General features: G+C 40.5%; 1 protein-coding gene across 1 annotated transcript in view; it reads right to left on the bottom strand.

The window, feature by feature from the left end:
* The window catches only part of sema6b.S (sema domain, transmembrane domain (TM), and cytoplasmic domain, (semaphorin) 6B S homeolog), a 57656-nt gene extending 43799 nt beyond the window's left edge, over positions 1–13857 (bottom strand). Inside the window, exon 1 of the mRNA XM_018243530.2 lies at positions 13332–13857. The gene's annotated coding sequence lies outside the window, so the exon portion shown is untranslated. The remainder of the gene's footprint in view (positions 1–13331) is intronic.
* Between the last annotated feature and the right edge of the window lie 656 nt (positions 13858–14513).

The following is a 14513-nucleotide window of genomic DNA, read 5'->3' as shown; positions in this document are numbered from 1 at the left end:
TTCTGGTATATACAGGAATTGCCTTGTTCCTTGGTTTGGTATATCCTTGTGGGCTTGGTCCAACTGCATGAGCTAAAACCCTGTCTGAATTATTCCTATACAGTACAAATTAATTGTACTCTACATTGTAGTCAAACACCAGAGTGTATTTAAACAGAGACTGCAAACCCCAAATAGTAGTGCTTTCACATTACAGTCAGTAGTAGAGTAGATTTGTGTTCTTCAGTAGATTCAAGTACTTTATGGATGTGGCTTCTTGCAGTGTTAATCCATGGGCTTGGGTCCCTAAATGAGCAATTAATGTTAAAAATTGCGCAAGGTGCATCCCATTGATGTCAATGGAAAGGAAATGTCAATGGGTAACTGGCATTTAATATATTCAAGATCTCAGAGACAGCTATTGAACCCAGTACAAGTGCAGCATTTGGAGCATCATTTGATTTTCTGAAAATGGAAATGATTACTACTCAAAGGATCAGTATCAATTAATGGTTAAATAATTATTTTGTCCTAGCAAAACTATTTTTGTCAACCCCTAACTCCCCATCCTTATGGTGGCTCATTAATAAGGTCTCAAAATAATATTTGTCACAACACAGAGAGAGAAATGTAGAAAAACACCATGTTACAACATATTATGTTCAGAGTGAAGTATGGCCCATATATTTATTGAACTCTGTGTATATCTGTGTGTGAATATTTAAAATAATTGAGCTGTAGGTTACATGTTGCCCATGCCAGCATGCACAGTACTGCAATACTTTACTGCACTGATGATTAATATAGTCTTGTGGTGCACCTGCATAAAGTTTTACAGATACATGTACAAATCTCACAGCAGGGATGTTAGAAATCATCAATACATTAGATTCATTCCTAGTTGTCTTGTATACAGAAAAGGTTACCCTGAGCCTGAAATAAACTGAAGTAACTGTGTAACACCAGATGGTTCTTTTCTGCTGTTGATTATTGCTTCAGACACCAGCAATATACATACCAGGGGAAATGCACTCGGAAAGCATAGAGACCAAATAATTTCATGCAGCATTGTACGTTTTCAGGTACAATTAGTGCCTGAGGCCACTGTTCCAATAATTCTTTTCATCATCAAAATGCAAAACAAACAAAAATAAATAATGACATAATGAAACATATAATAAGCAAAAAGCAGTAATCATATACATACCTTATTGAAACACAGGAGATAATACTCAACATAGGGACAGAACACTCCCCAGCCTGTTCAGCTCTGTCTGAACACCAAATCACGATCACAAATGCAAACAATTCCTGCATGCACACAAGCTATGTCATTCAGAGGTTCCACCTGTCTTCACTTGTGTCTCCTTACAGCTGTCATCACTACTCATTTCAGCTGCTGTTGCCTTCACCTCCCTAGCCAAGAACAATAATCCATGTGTTTAGGGAACAGAGCCCATCACAGTCACCTTAGGTGCAATGGAATCCACAAGTACACTTAGCAGTCAGTTGTTCAGCTCTTTTATGTTATAATGGCTTGTTGTTACAATGACCACAGAAAGTATTTGATTTGATACAATGTTAGATTGCTGCACAGCTGCTAATTGTCAAGAGAATACCATGGAGGTTACTGGTTAATATACTGTTTAAGGAAGACACATGAGTGATTATAAAGTTATTTCACAAATATGGAGGCATATGTAAGTGAACACTACTTCTGCATAATTTTTTACTGTAAAAGTAAATGTGCATTTGTGTTATTAATAAACTGTCATCTGAATTACTGTAATAGTTATTGCATTAGACACAAACAATAATAACTTCATGTTATGTGTAGCTTTGCTGCCTGGTCACTATCTGCAAGGAGTTTGTATGTGCTCTCCATGTCTGTGTGGTTTCCCCCCACATCCTAAAGATATCCAGGCAGGTAGTAAATATTAGTATACATATTTTAATGTTAATATCCATTAGACAATTTAATAGTCCATTATATAAAAAGGGTGCATGTGCCCTAAAAATATTATGATCCCACCACACTACCTAAGGGTACAAACAGGTTTTGTCCATTTAGAGCCCAAGTTGTTCTTAACAACCCCTGTTTTTATTCTTTGACAATAGTCACTCTTAGCATGTATCAGAGCTGATTAATTAGCAGTTCAGCAGCATGGGCATTCTATAGGTATTCCCACTGGAATAAATTAACTGGAAATGCTAACATACAGGTAGCAGTTTCCCATTTGTACAAATTTGCAATGCAGATTAGTAAAGGATATGTTACCTAATTCCATTTCACAGGAAGATATACCTCTGTGGGACTGTCCTTTAATGTACTTTGCTTTTACTTCATTAATTAAATTTGTACTGTAAAAGTTGGATTTTTTTTACATGAGCCAGGAAGAGAGAAAGAGAGTAAGACAAACAGTGTGGGAGCAGCAGGAAAGAAAAATGTTGGTGTTGGTATGCACTCAATCTATCTATTTCTGAATTCATTTTACTGGAATATCTGGAGTTAATGGAGTGCTCATTGGCCATTCCTACAGTCATTATACTGGCACGTCTGTGGTTAATATGTGGATAATCCATTTCCTGTAGTGATTATACTGGGTTGTCTAGAGTTAATATGCAGACTATCCTTTTTCTGTAGCAATTATAATGACACATCTTCGGTTAATATGCTGATTATTCATTTTCCCTAATAATAGTATTGGCACATCTGCAGGTTAAAATGCCCATTACCTATTTTATTTAGTGGTTACACTGGCTGGTCATGAACTTACATGCTCATTATCCATTTTCTTTTGTAATTAAACTGGAATCTCTGGGGTATGTTTTGGTAAAATAGGTGTGGTATTTGGGTGTGTTTACAAATTGCACATAGCCAAACAAATTTTTGCTGCACTGTACATGCAACATTTTCAAGCCTTGCCAATAAAGTTTTCTACAAGCTTGGTACAAGCGGCACGTGTGTCACGCATACGGGAATGCTGGCCCACAATTTTTTTTTAATGGGCCCAGCCAAATGGGGACTGTGTCTGGCCCGGCAGGGGCCCACAGGGCCCAGTTCGACCCTGCAAGGCGGCAACTGGGGGCTGGAAGGGAGTTTATAAAGCAGCGTTAATATCAGGTCTGGGCCGGCAGTCCTGTGTGTGTGTGTAAGTAAAGTCAAGTATCTGAGTATCTGATATACTTCACATTTATAAATGGAGAAAAAATTTTTGTAAAAAAAGGGATGTTAGGAAATGGTTTGTTGGGTAACATGGTTTGGTTTCAATCTTTGGAATCATGTATGTTTGTGTAACAAAAAAAATTATATTATTTCTGAAAGTTCAGATAGTGTTTATGCATCTTTTTGTAATATCCACTCACCCTGGTGGTCTAGTGATCAGCGGGGATGCCTGCGGTGTGTCTCCCTGGAGCCGGTCTCTCCTAAGGCACGTGGGACGCACTTCCGGGTTTTACGTGCCGGCGTGATGACGCCATGGCGCATTGGCATAAAATTCTAAAGGTATTTAAAGGGATTTTGGATTTTTGGTAGTTGCCCTGACCACGTTATTCCGTTTGTTTTTTTCTGAGTTGTGGCTTTCCCTCCAAAATTCTTGGAAACCATTGTGCCCCTTTGCTTGTCCAGAACTCTTGCTAGGCTCCTCTCTTATTAAGACCTTGTGGCATCCGATTAGCAGATGGCTCCTCCTGAAGTGAATGGCGGCTGATACAGGCGGAAGCGGAGCCGAGACCAGGGAGCCTAGCACTTGCCGATCGTGACAGTACAACAGGCCCATGAGACAGAAGAAAATGGAAGAAGGTCCTGCTATTCCTCAGACCATTGAGCATTCAACCCTCCTTCTGTGTAGAGGAACAAGAGGGGAAACAGGACTACATAATTCAAGGTCTTCGTTCTCTCTCCGAAAGGCTAGATGCAGTTCCTGAGGGGTCTTCCCCGTAATCTACCCTGGGTAATAGAGGTAGTTCTCATGAACCTAAAATCCCCTTCCCTGATAAGTTTAGTGGGGATAGGAGTACATTTTTTGTTTTTCAAGAGGCATGCAAGTTGTACCTCAGTTTTTTCCCTCACACTTTTTCTACTTGTGAGGAGGAAGTAAGGTTCATTATGACCTTACTACAAGGTGACCCACAAGTTTGGGCACTAAGGTAACCCCCCGACTGACCCTGCCCATTTTTCCCTAGAGGTATTTTTTACTACCATGGCCATATTATACGATGAACTGGATCATGGTACCTCTGCCGATTCCGAAATTGCTAATCTCGGCCAAGGGAAAAGAGTAACTGAGGAGCACTGTACGGAATTCCGCAACCTGGTCAGTTGAAACTGGGTGGAATGATACAGCTCTTTGTAGCCAATTCTGGGTGTGGCTTTTTGACAAAGACAGCCTGGTTAATTACCCTCCTTCATCCACTTTGGATGACCTCATGAAGTTAGCCATCCAAACTTATAGGAGGCAAAGGGAAAGGCGGGCTGAAGGGGGTACATATTTCCCTACAGTATGTAATACTGACGAATCACCAACTCACCTTGTTTCCTATTCCTCAGGGGTAACATTTGGCTTTCCATCCAAAATCCTTGGTAAACCATTGTGCCCCTTTGCTTTTCCAGAACTCTTGCTAAGCTCCTCTCTTATTAAGACCTTGTGGCATCCGATTAGCGGATGGCTCCTCCTGAAGTGAAAGGCGGCTGCTACAGGCGGAAGCGGAGCCGAGACCAGGGAGCCTAGCACTTACTGATCGTGACAGTACAACAGGCCCATGAAACAGAAGAAAATGGAAGAAGGTCCTGCTATTCCTCAGACCATTGAGCTGCTTCATTCAACCCTCCTTCTGTGTAGAGGAACAAGAGGGGCAACAGGACTACATAACTCAAGGTCCCCCATTGGGGCTACTTGTTTGTCCCCTGAAGAGGGGGCAGGAAAATTATGCCAGGACCTGTGTATATATTGTGGGGATAAGGGTAATTTCCTTAAATATTGTCCTAAGAGGCCGGGAAAACATCAAAACCTAAATGGAGAAGGCGTGCTACATTTGGGTCCAGAGATTTCCTCTCCCCAGTTTGCCTCTAAAAACCTGTACCTGTCGTTTTGTCCTGGTATGGGGGTATGTTTAAAGTTTCGGCTTTGGTGGATTCTGGGGCTGGAGGGAATTTTTTTAGATATTGCCTTCGCAGGAAGGTATAATGTTACCCTTACACCTCCTATGAGAGGTTCAGCAATTGATAAGAGCCCACTCGCAGTGCCGGGCCACGCTGGGCAGGCACCCTAGGCAGGCCCGGCAGTCGCGGCTAGGGATGTAGCGAACCGCCGATAATGTGTTCGCGAACGCCGTTCGCGAACACCGGCAAAAATTGCGAACAGTTCGCGAACAGTTCGCGAACTTCGAACATCCGAAAATCGTTCGATTCGAATGATCGAAGGATTTTAATCGTTCGATCGAACGATTTTCGTTCGAATCGAACGAAAATCGTTCGATTTTAGCGATCGAATGGTCGAACGATTTTGACGCGAACGCCTATTGGCGAACGTCGCGCGACGTTCGCGAACTTGCGGCGGACGCGAACAGCCGATGTTCGCGCGAACAAGTTCGCTGGCGAACAGTCCGCGACATCCCTAGTCGCGGCGCCTGTTTTTCGCCTGCGCATGCGCGAATTTGCACTCGCGTGCCCATGTGTGAAGCAAGAAAAAAATGCAGAGTCGGGCAGAGAAGGGAACCGAACTTGGGGGAGGCGAAAGAGGAGGTACGTGCCTGGCGCCCTCCCAGCTTTGCGCCCTAGGCACGTGCCTACTCTGCCTACCCCTAGTTCCAGCCCTGCCCACTCGGGTCAGGACTGGTAACCCATTAATCCAAGGCATTGTTCACGTGTATTAACAATATGCATTGTGAGATATTATCTTTTCACATTCTTGATGGTTCTTCATCTCAGTTAATTCTGGGGTTACCCTGGGGTTACAGGTACACAATCCCCACATTGATTGGGTAACTGGGGAGGTTATCAGTAGGGATCTAAGTGTAAAGATTCTTGTCTAGTTTCTACCCAATTGGTGGCTTCTCTATAGAAACTCCCCTCTGTAATACATTGTTCATAAGCTGGCCATAGATGCAAAGCTCCCGATCGTAAGAATCATCGTACGATCGGACTTTCCCATCTCCCGACCCGCCACTAACCATTCAGATCAAAGTCTTACCAGTAAGATTTGTTAAAGAACAGATCAGCAATGTTCTGCCCCTGACAGCAATCGTACGATATCTATGTCCAACCAAAGCTAGTGACAGTCTCCCACTGAAAATGGTACGATCGGCAATACACGCAGAGATATTATCGGCAGCCGACAGAAATTTTCTAACCTGTCTGATCGACCAAACGACCGATCTCCGCCGGACGAAAAATGTTGGGACTCTCCACACACGGTTCGAAAATCGTACGAATCCTCGATTTGTACGATCAGATCTTTGCGTCTATGGCCATGCTTAAGTCTCGTTCTGGGGTACATGGTTCTCTTTCGGCAGCTACGACCACTCAAAAAAGAGCAGCCGATAAGTCCTGTAGGGAGGTATCCAAATATCAGGTTGGGGACTTGGTTTGGTTATCTACAGTGAATATTAAGCTTAAAATTCCATTTCTTAAGTGGGGGACCAGGTTTATTGGTTCATATCCTATCATGGAGATTAACCCTACCTCTGTCTGTCTCAAGCTGGCTGATATGTTTAAGTCATCTAACCTCTTTCATGTATTCATGTTAAGACCAGTTGTACAGGTCCACCAGCAATCATGTCCTTCTCCAGGGTTGGTAAAGGGTCGGCCCGAATTTTTAGCCCAGAGACTTCTTGACTCTTGCCTTGTGCAGATGTCTCCCTGGTGCCGGTCTTTCCTATGGCACGCGACGCGCACTTCCAGGTTTTACGCACCGGCGTTATCAGGTCATGGCACATTGGTGTGAAATTCAAAAGGTATTCAAAAGGTCTCTTATTAAGACCTGGCGGCATCCGATTAGCGGAGGACTCCTCCTGAAGTGAAAGGTAGCTGCTACAGGCGGAAGCAGAGCCGAGACCAGGGAGCCTAGCACTTGTTCTGGATTTAGGTGCCGATCATGACACTTTTCTTCCTAATTCCAGTTGAATAAGCCCATGTCACAGTGGCGTAACTACCGGGGGAGAAGAGGGTGCGATTGGGCCAGGGGCCGCACCCCCTCAGGGCCCACCGGCAGCTTGTGCGCCACTGGATTCAGTGCAGAAAATAACGTACGGAGGGGGGCGGGGGGCCCGGCTGCACGTCCCGCCCCCCTCTAGTTACGTTACTGCCATGTCATAAAGGGGGATTACCCCTTAAAGCGTTCATAGCAAGAGATCATGAATCTGAACCAGTCTAGTAGCCCTCTGTAGTAAGCACAATTCTGCAGGCAATTCTGATGTCATTTGTTCAAAGTATAGTTGCATAATCAGTCAAACTGTCTTAAAATGTACATAACAGTTTTCTATAACGTAACTGAACTTTTCAGAGTGTACAAGATATGTACTTTCAAATAACATAACATAGGAAAAAAGATTTATTACCTGAAATTTGCCCTCAAACTAAGTTCAAGAAGTACTACAGGATGAAGGTGAGAGGCAGCAAGAGACAAAGCATATAATCAAAGCTCAATAATAGCAATAATATCCATTTCTCCTGAAAAGGAAAGGGCTGGATTTCTCTCAGTGGCGACCCTAGGCCTCATGGTCCTAGTGCCTGCCGCCTTGTGCAAACCCCCGCACATGCTCCATGGCTCTGGGAGACTATGCGCTCCCAATACACATAAGGATGCGGCTGGGCGACATGCCGTCCTTAAAATGTTGCCGCTCTAGGCCTGGTTCTTTGTGGCCTTGTCACAAATCCAGGCTGAGAAGTGAAAATTCTCAAGATACATAGCACAAAGAAAATGTGAATTAGCAACAAAGTAAAAAGGTCTCCAGACACAAGGAGACAAGTATATAGCTAACCAAGCTGGACGATGGATCAACAAAGTATTAACTGTGGTATTTAATGTTTTTAAAAAATGCCACTATACTGTTATCATATCCAAAATAAGAATGTTGGCAATAGGGACCATTTAACATATAGTGAACCTCTTAAAGTGATACTGACACTTAAACTGTTCTTTTCAAAATATTAATCAGAAGTTACCTATAGGTCATGTTGACTGTTGACTGTTGCTGATAGTTCTGCTTTTGTAAGTAATTGTTACTTGAAGTTCCTAAACCTGACTGTTTTGTCAACCTGACTGTCTCTTCTTAACCTGTCATTAGAGTTTCTAATGCTAATGGACTACTGTTGCTCAAATATGGCAGCCCCCTCATAGAGGAACATGGATGTAAAAGGTAATGTCAAAGCAGTGGGCAAATACTTTTATGGTAAAATTATAAATAGGACAGACAATGATATGATAGATATAAAAAAAATCATATCTTCTGGTGTCAGACATTTTCAAAGAGGCCCAGCCAAATGGGGATCATGCACCCCTAAACAATTAGGTTGCTGACCTTCTGCTGCGATGGCTTTGTTATACAGGTATGGGATCTTTTATCCAGAGTGCCTGGGACCTGGGGTTTTCCAGATATGGGGGCTCTCCGTAATTTAGATATCTATACCTCAAGTCTACTAAAACATCATTAAAACATTATTATACCCAATAGGATTGTTTTGCCACTAATTAATTAATTAATTTTATCTTAGAATCAAATACAAGGTACTGTTTTATTATTCAGAGGAAAATGAAATCATTTTTAAACATTTTAATTGATTAAAATGGAGTCTATGAGAGATGGCCTTTCCGTAATTCTGAACTTTCTGGATAATAGATCTCCAGTTAATGGATCCTATACCTGTAATAGCAGAAAGGGCAGTGGGAGCTTTTATTGCTACTATGCTAAAGGGTTAAGGAAAGTTGGGGCATGTGCAGTAGAAGATCATGCTTCCATGACTATTTTTGAAACCATTTTACTTTCAGAGAGCTTGTCCCTCAGACTGGGTTAGTGCTCTCTTTCAGAAGAAATATATTTATCCCTATGAGACCACATATTGCACCTGTGCATTTGCATAAAGTTTAGAAACGAACCATATTGCCAAAATGGTTATAAAACTGAATTTTAAAAATACAAAATGTGAACCACAAGTTTAACAGCAGTACGTTTAGACAAAGGCCTATAGTACCAACATTACTCTGGAACACAATAATACATATACTGTAAATATATCTATAAAATTAATAATATACAAAGCAGTTATGTTAAGGGTTAGTAAAAGACATTGACTTAATGTAATCCTGTTCTTTGTGTTATTCAAGCAAGTTGCAAAATAGATACCATCGTGACAGGGATTTATTTAAGGCTGCGATGCATTTTGGCTCTGATTTTTCATGTAATTCTTATTTTGTTTAGAGTTTTAATATTTTATTTAGTGGCAGTTGGTGATTTAAATGTGAAAAATTACCAGGATAAATGTTCTCATTTGATCAGTTACTTTAGATATCTCATTTAAAACAACATGTCAATTTGTTGTATTTTACTTGCCTCAAATGCCTTAATCCTACTATTCATTCTCTTTTAAATTTGGTTGTGTTGGAATTTGTGCAAGAAACACTTGTAGTTGGAGGCATAGACTGGGGGAGAGAAGACAGGAACCATAGTGACATTCAGGGATATGATTGAGTGATTTGGGATTAGTAGACAGCAGATGACCTTATTCTAAAACCATTCTTCCTGAATATAATTGTATACAGCATGTAACACAAGCTGATGCATTCTGCATAGTGGTCACTGAGCACTACAAAATTTTTGGCCAAATGTCAAATGTACTGTTTGCAAGTCAAGCCACTGTTTGCAGAAGGCACAAATAGATTTATGGCAGTTCCCAGGCAGCAGTTCCCTTGTACTGTATATTTGTGAGGTAAGTCAATTGTACATTTGTATTTTAACTTCAAAGAGTTTATCCATCTAGTCTGTCCCATTAACAGACAAAGAAATGAATGTCCTGTCCTGTAAAGATTTTTTTGCAGCGGGGTTAGCGCACACTAGTAAGGCCACAGTCTTTTCCATAAAAATTAGGAGACTAGTTTCAATGAATGTACAGTATTTTACAAACACTGAAAGGGTATAGCCTTTGGGGTACTTTTGGCATACTTTAAAGCTCCTAATATTTAAAATTACTTGATAAAGGGCACACTTTTCCTCGATACCAACATTTACATGAAACCAGGCCTAATAGTGACAAGATACACCACTGTCCTTCCTTTCACATTGTACCATAAACTTCAGCAATCTTCTCCCTTACAGGCCAGCAATATCCACATTTGTCTGTCTAATGGATTATTAATTTGATCACATCATATCATATTAAAACTTGGGCCATAAAAATCTGCTATGGTCTTGGCCTCTGATTAAACATTTAATCTGCTATACTCACAGTCTCACATAATATTCTTCCCTTTACCAATATGGCAGCACGCACACTTAAATTCATATCGAATTAATAATCATATCAACCTAGCCTTTATAGTTGTCAATTTGTGTTGGTTGTGTACATGGGATTGACTGTGGTATATGCAGGCCAGGGATCTAAATGGAAAGTGCTTGTTTTCATTATTATCCTGCCAGAAAACATGGCATCTTGCCACTCAGGAGTTGACATAATTGAAGAACACTTTTCCAATACCTTAATGAATCTGGAAAGGCATCAAACCATGAGATTCATCCACATTATCCACATTTAAATTGAGCCAAAATGATATACTGACTTGCCAACAGAATCCAAAAAAAAGATGCAATTACTAACCCCCCTCCCTTCTGCCCACTAGGCCACTCACTCATTGCCTGCTGCAAAAGATTGTTCTAGCAGTGTATGTAAACTTCAGAAGGGGCAAAGTAGGGGAACTACCATATAGCAGACCCTGAGGTACAGGCCCCTTGTCCCCCTGACCTGTCCTGCAGGGCCTGCTGTACGGTAATTATAAGTATCATGGTTTGATCTATAAAGTTTACTGCACATATTTACCTATAGACTACTTTTTCACACTTGTCTTAAAGTGGCCATAATTGACTAGATCCACTTGTTTAGTGAGGTTGCCAAAGAGTGGATCTGGGCCTGATTTGGCCATCCACATTTCTAGGCCAAACTGAGCAGTTTTAAGAGATAAGATCAACTACTGTGACCATCGTACAAGGACCGCATAAACATGTTAATGCACTGCTCATGCAACAGTATCTTCAAATGTGCCCAATTGAAATCTGGATGATTTTCAGACAGATGTCAGTTGGATGAAGGGACTGAACCAGTAGTTTAAAGGGGTTGTTTACCTTTGAGTTAACTTTTGTAATGATGTAAAAGGTGATATTCTAAGACAATTGCAATTAGTTTTCATTTTGTATTATTTGTGGCTTTTGAGTTATTTAGCTTTTTATCCAGCAGCTCTCCAGTTTGCAATTTCAGCAATATGGTTGCTAGGTTCCAAATTACCCTAGCAACAATGCACTGATTTGTATAGACTAGAATATGAATAGGAGAGGGCCTGAATAGAAAGATGAATAATACAAAGTAGCAATAACAATACATTTGTAGTCTTATAGAGCTTTTGTTTTATAGATGGGGTCAGCGACCCCCATTTGAAAGCTGAAAAGAGTCAGAGGAAAAAGGCAAATATATTAAAAACAATAAAAAAAATGCTTAGAATTGACCATTCTATAAGATACTAAAAATGAACTTTAAGGTGAACCACCCCTTTAAGTCTAAGTATATAGCCTCCTGATTTGCTCCAATAATGAACATTATTAGTCTACAGAGTTATACATACAGTAGTGCCAGCAAGGTATGTAGTGCTTTACAATATGACAACAAACATGGGTTTACATTAAATTATCAAACAAGGGTTACAGAATAAGACACTAGGACCCTGCTCACAATAGTTTACAATTAAGCTGACCTTATCAGATGAATATATATTTATAACCTTAGTGAATTCTAATGACAGAGGCACACAGTAAAAGTGCATTGTTTGAACCATTGTGTTTAGATTTACCTTTCCACAAACATTGATCTTTATTTATGGATATTTGTCCCTTCATTATTAAACTCATAAACAATCTGACCACCTCCCTGGGGCATCAGAGGTATCTTAACAACTAGTAACAAATCAAAAGCAACCACTTTGCTGTTATTTTGCCTTAAGCAGGTAGATATAGGTTTGTAACAGTATTACAATAATAGAAATATACAAATAGCTGAAGTATCTGCATCAATGGCTAAGCTAATAAATAATAATATATAGGGCACTACATTTTTGAAAAATGAAATACATACACTGTGTGTATATATATATATATATATATATATATATATATATATATATATATATATATATATATATATATATATATATATATATAGATAGATATATATATTTATACACCTTCAAACACACTTAAACATTACTATAGCACTCTTCCTCAACAGATACATTTACAAATTGAAAAGAAGTAGAAGAATATGGAATAAATTTTAGCAGATACTGGTGTATAAGCAATGCTCAAATGGTGATCACATGTAATCCTATGCAGGGAACCATCACACATGCATTATAGTTGCTGTATAGCTATCAGAAGGTCAGACTTGGCTGACCATATAGTTGTCATCAGCCTCGGTGCTTCTATGCCAGGTAGTCATCTGTGTTTTTATTTTACACAGTCAGATACATTAATAGGTCTGTATCTAATTTGACCTCTTGAACAGTATAGATCTTTATTGGTTCAGGCAGTGCTGAGTTTCTACGTAATCTACACAATGTTACAATTAATGTGCTGCAGTGATAGTTGACCTGTTCACATACACAATCTATTGTGTAATACATATATATGCACCAAAATGACTAAATAAACAAAAAACAATATACTAATAAGACATAATTAAAGCCTGTGTTGCCTACATTGATGCCATGGTGCTGGATGACCATATATAAGGCAATAGACGCAGTGAGCAACAGAGTGGTACAGTGGCATGATATATAATTCACAGTGCAATAAATACAAGATGTGCAGACTTGGCATCTGATATAATTACAGGTGAACAGGGACCTAACATATTGTCACCCACAGCTTAACTGAAGCATATTGGCAGCAAACACATACCAATGCAACATGATGCTAGGCGGGCAAGCACACATAATTTGTGTTCAGCTAGTCACAAATATAACCAGACAAACATGCCTTCATGCATAGAGCTAAGCAGAGCCACACAATCATTTGTGCTTTTCATAAACAACGATATTGACACCTAAAATCCCTGGTACCCACAGGCAGACAGTAATATCACACACCCTTTTTACCTTTTGTCCTTGTCACATCGTGTCATATTGTGTTTATATTCCAGGTACTGCAGATGCTCTTATTCAGTGTCATAGGAATACCATTTCAATGCTCCGGTTATGCACACATTGCTCTTTGTCAGTCTATCTCCTGCACTGTCCCTCTTTCTTGCTTTGTTGCCCCCGTCCTCTTTTATCGGCCACTCAATGTCTGATTTCCCTATGTCTATTCCTATTGCCCTTGCTTCCCATCTCTGTCCCCTTTCTATCTCTTCCAATGTCCTTTCTTTCTCTCCCTCCTCCACTCTCTTTGTGTCGTCTCTTTTTCTCACCCTCCTCCCTTTCTGAGTGTTCCCTCTATCTCTCCCCACTCGTTTTACACCCTCCCCCTCTCTCTAGCAGCTCTGCTCCTTAGTATCTCTTACTCGTACCTATTATATTTCTGATTCACCTTCCTCTTAGCCTATTCCTGTATCTCTTTTCCACTCTGGATCTCTCAACCCTTCTTTTTCACTGGATACATGATTTTTTTCCCTCCCTCTCTTCTGCAGCTTATTATACAGTACCAGTACTGTATCTCTCTCATTTCTCCTTGATGCTTTGGAATTGCTGGCACAGGATAGACTAAAGGCCCCCATGGCTGATAAAAGCTGCCGACAGACCGAGTCGGCAGCTTATTGGCCTGGGTGTGGGGCCATCCGAAGGGCTTCCCCAATCTATATCTGGCCGAAAGTTAACCAGATCTTGATCGGGTAGGTTAAAAAATCCCTTTGGATCGCGGCCGCATCTGTGCCCTAGGGCCTCTGATCGGATCAGCCTGATATCACCGACTTCAATGTGGGCATATCGGGGAGAGATCCGCTCATTTGGCGACATGTGTAAAAACTGTTGTGTCTGCATTGCATTGCATTTCTGTACTACAATCACACTGTGTAAGGGGGTTGCATAAACTGTGCCTATATTATCATGTATTTCAATATCTTATGTGCATAACACACAAGGGCAGATTTACTAAGCTCGAGTGAATAGTTTGAATGCAAAAATATTCGAATTTCGAAGTACGAAGGTACTTCGACTATCGAATTAGTCAAATTCGATCGAATCGAATGATTCGAACGATTCGAAGTAAAAATCGTTCGACTATTTGACCATTCAATAATCAAAGTACTGTCTCTTTAAAAAAAACTTCAACTTCATACTTAG

Source organism: Xenopus laevis, chromosome 1S (genome assembly GCF_017654675.1).
Source record: "Xenopus laevis strain J_2021 chromosome 1S, Xenopus_laevis_v10.1, whole genome shotgun sequence".
Taxonomy (NCBI): Eukaryota; Metazoa; Chordata; class Amphibia; order Anura; family Pipidae; genus Xenopus; species Xenopus laevis.
The sequence above is the reverse complement of the archived record's forward strand: the minus strand, read 5'-3'. Positions and strand labels throughout refer to the sequence as shown.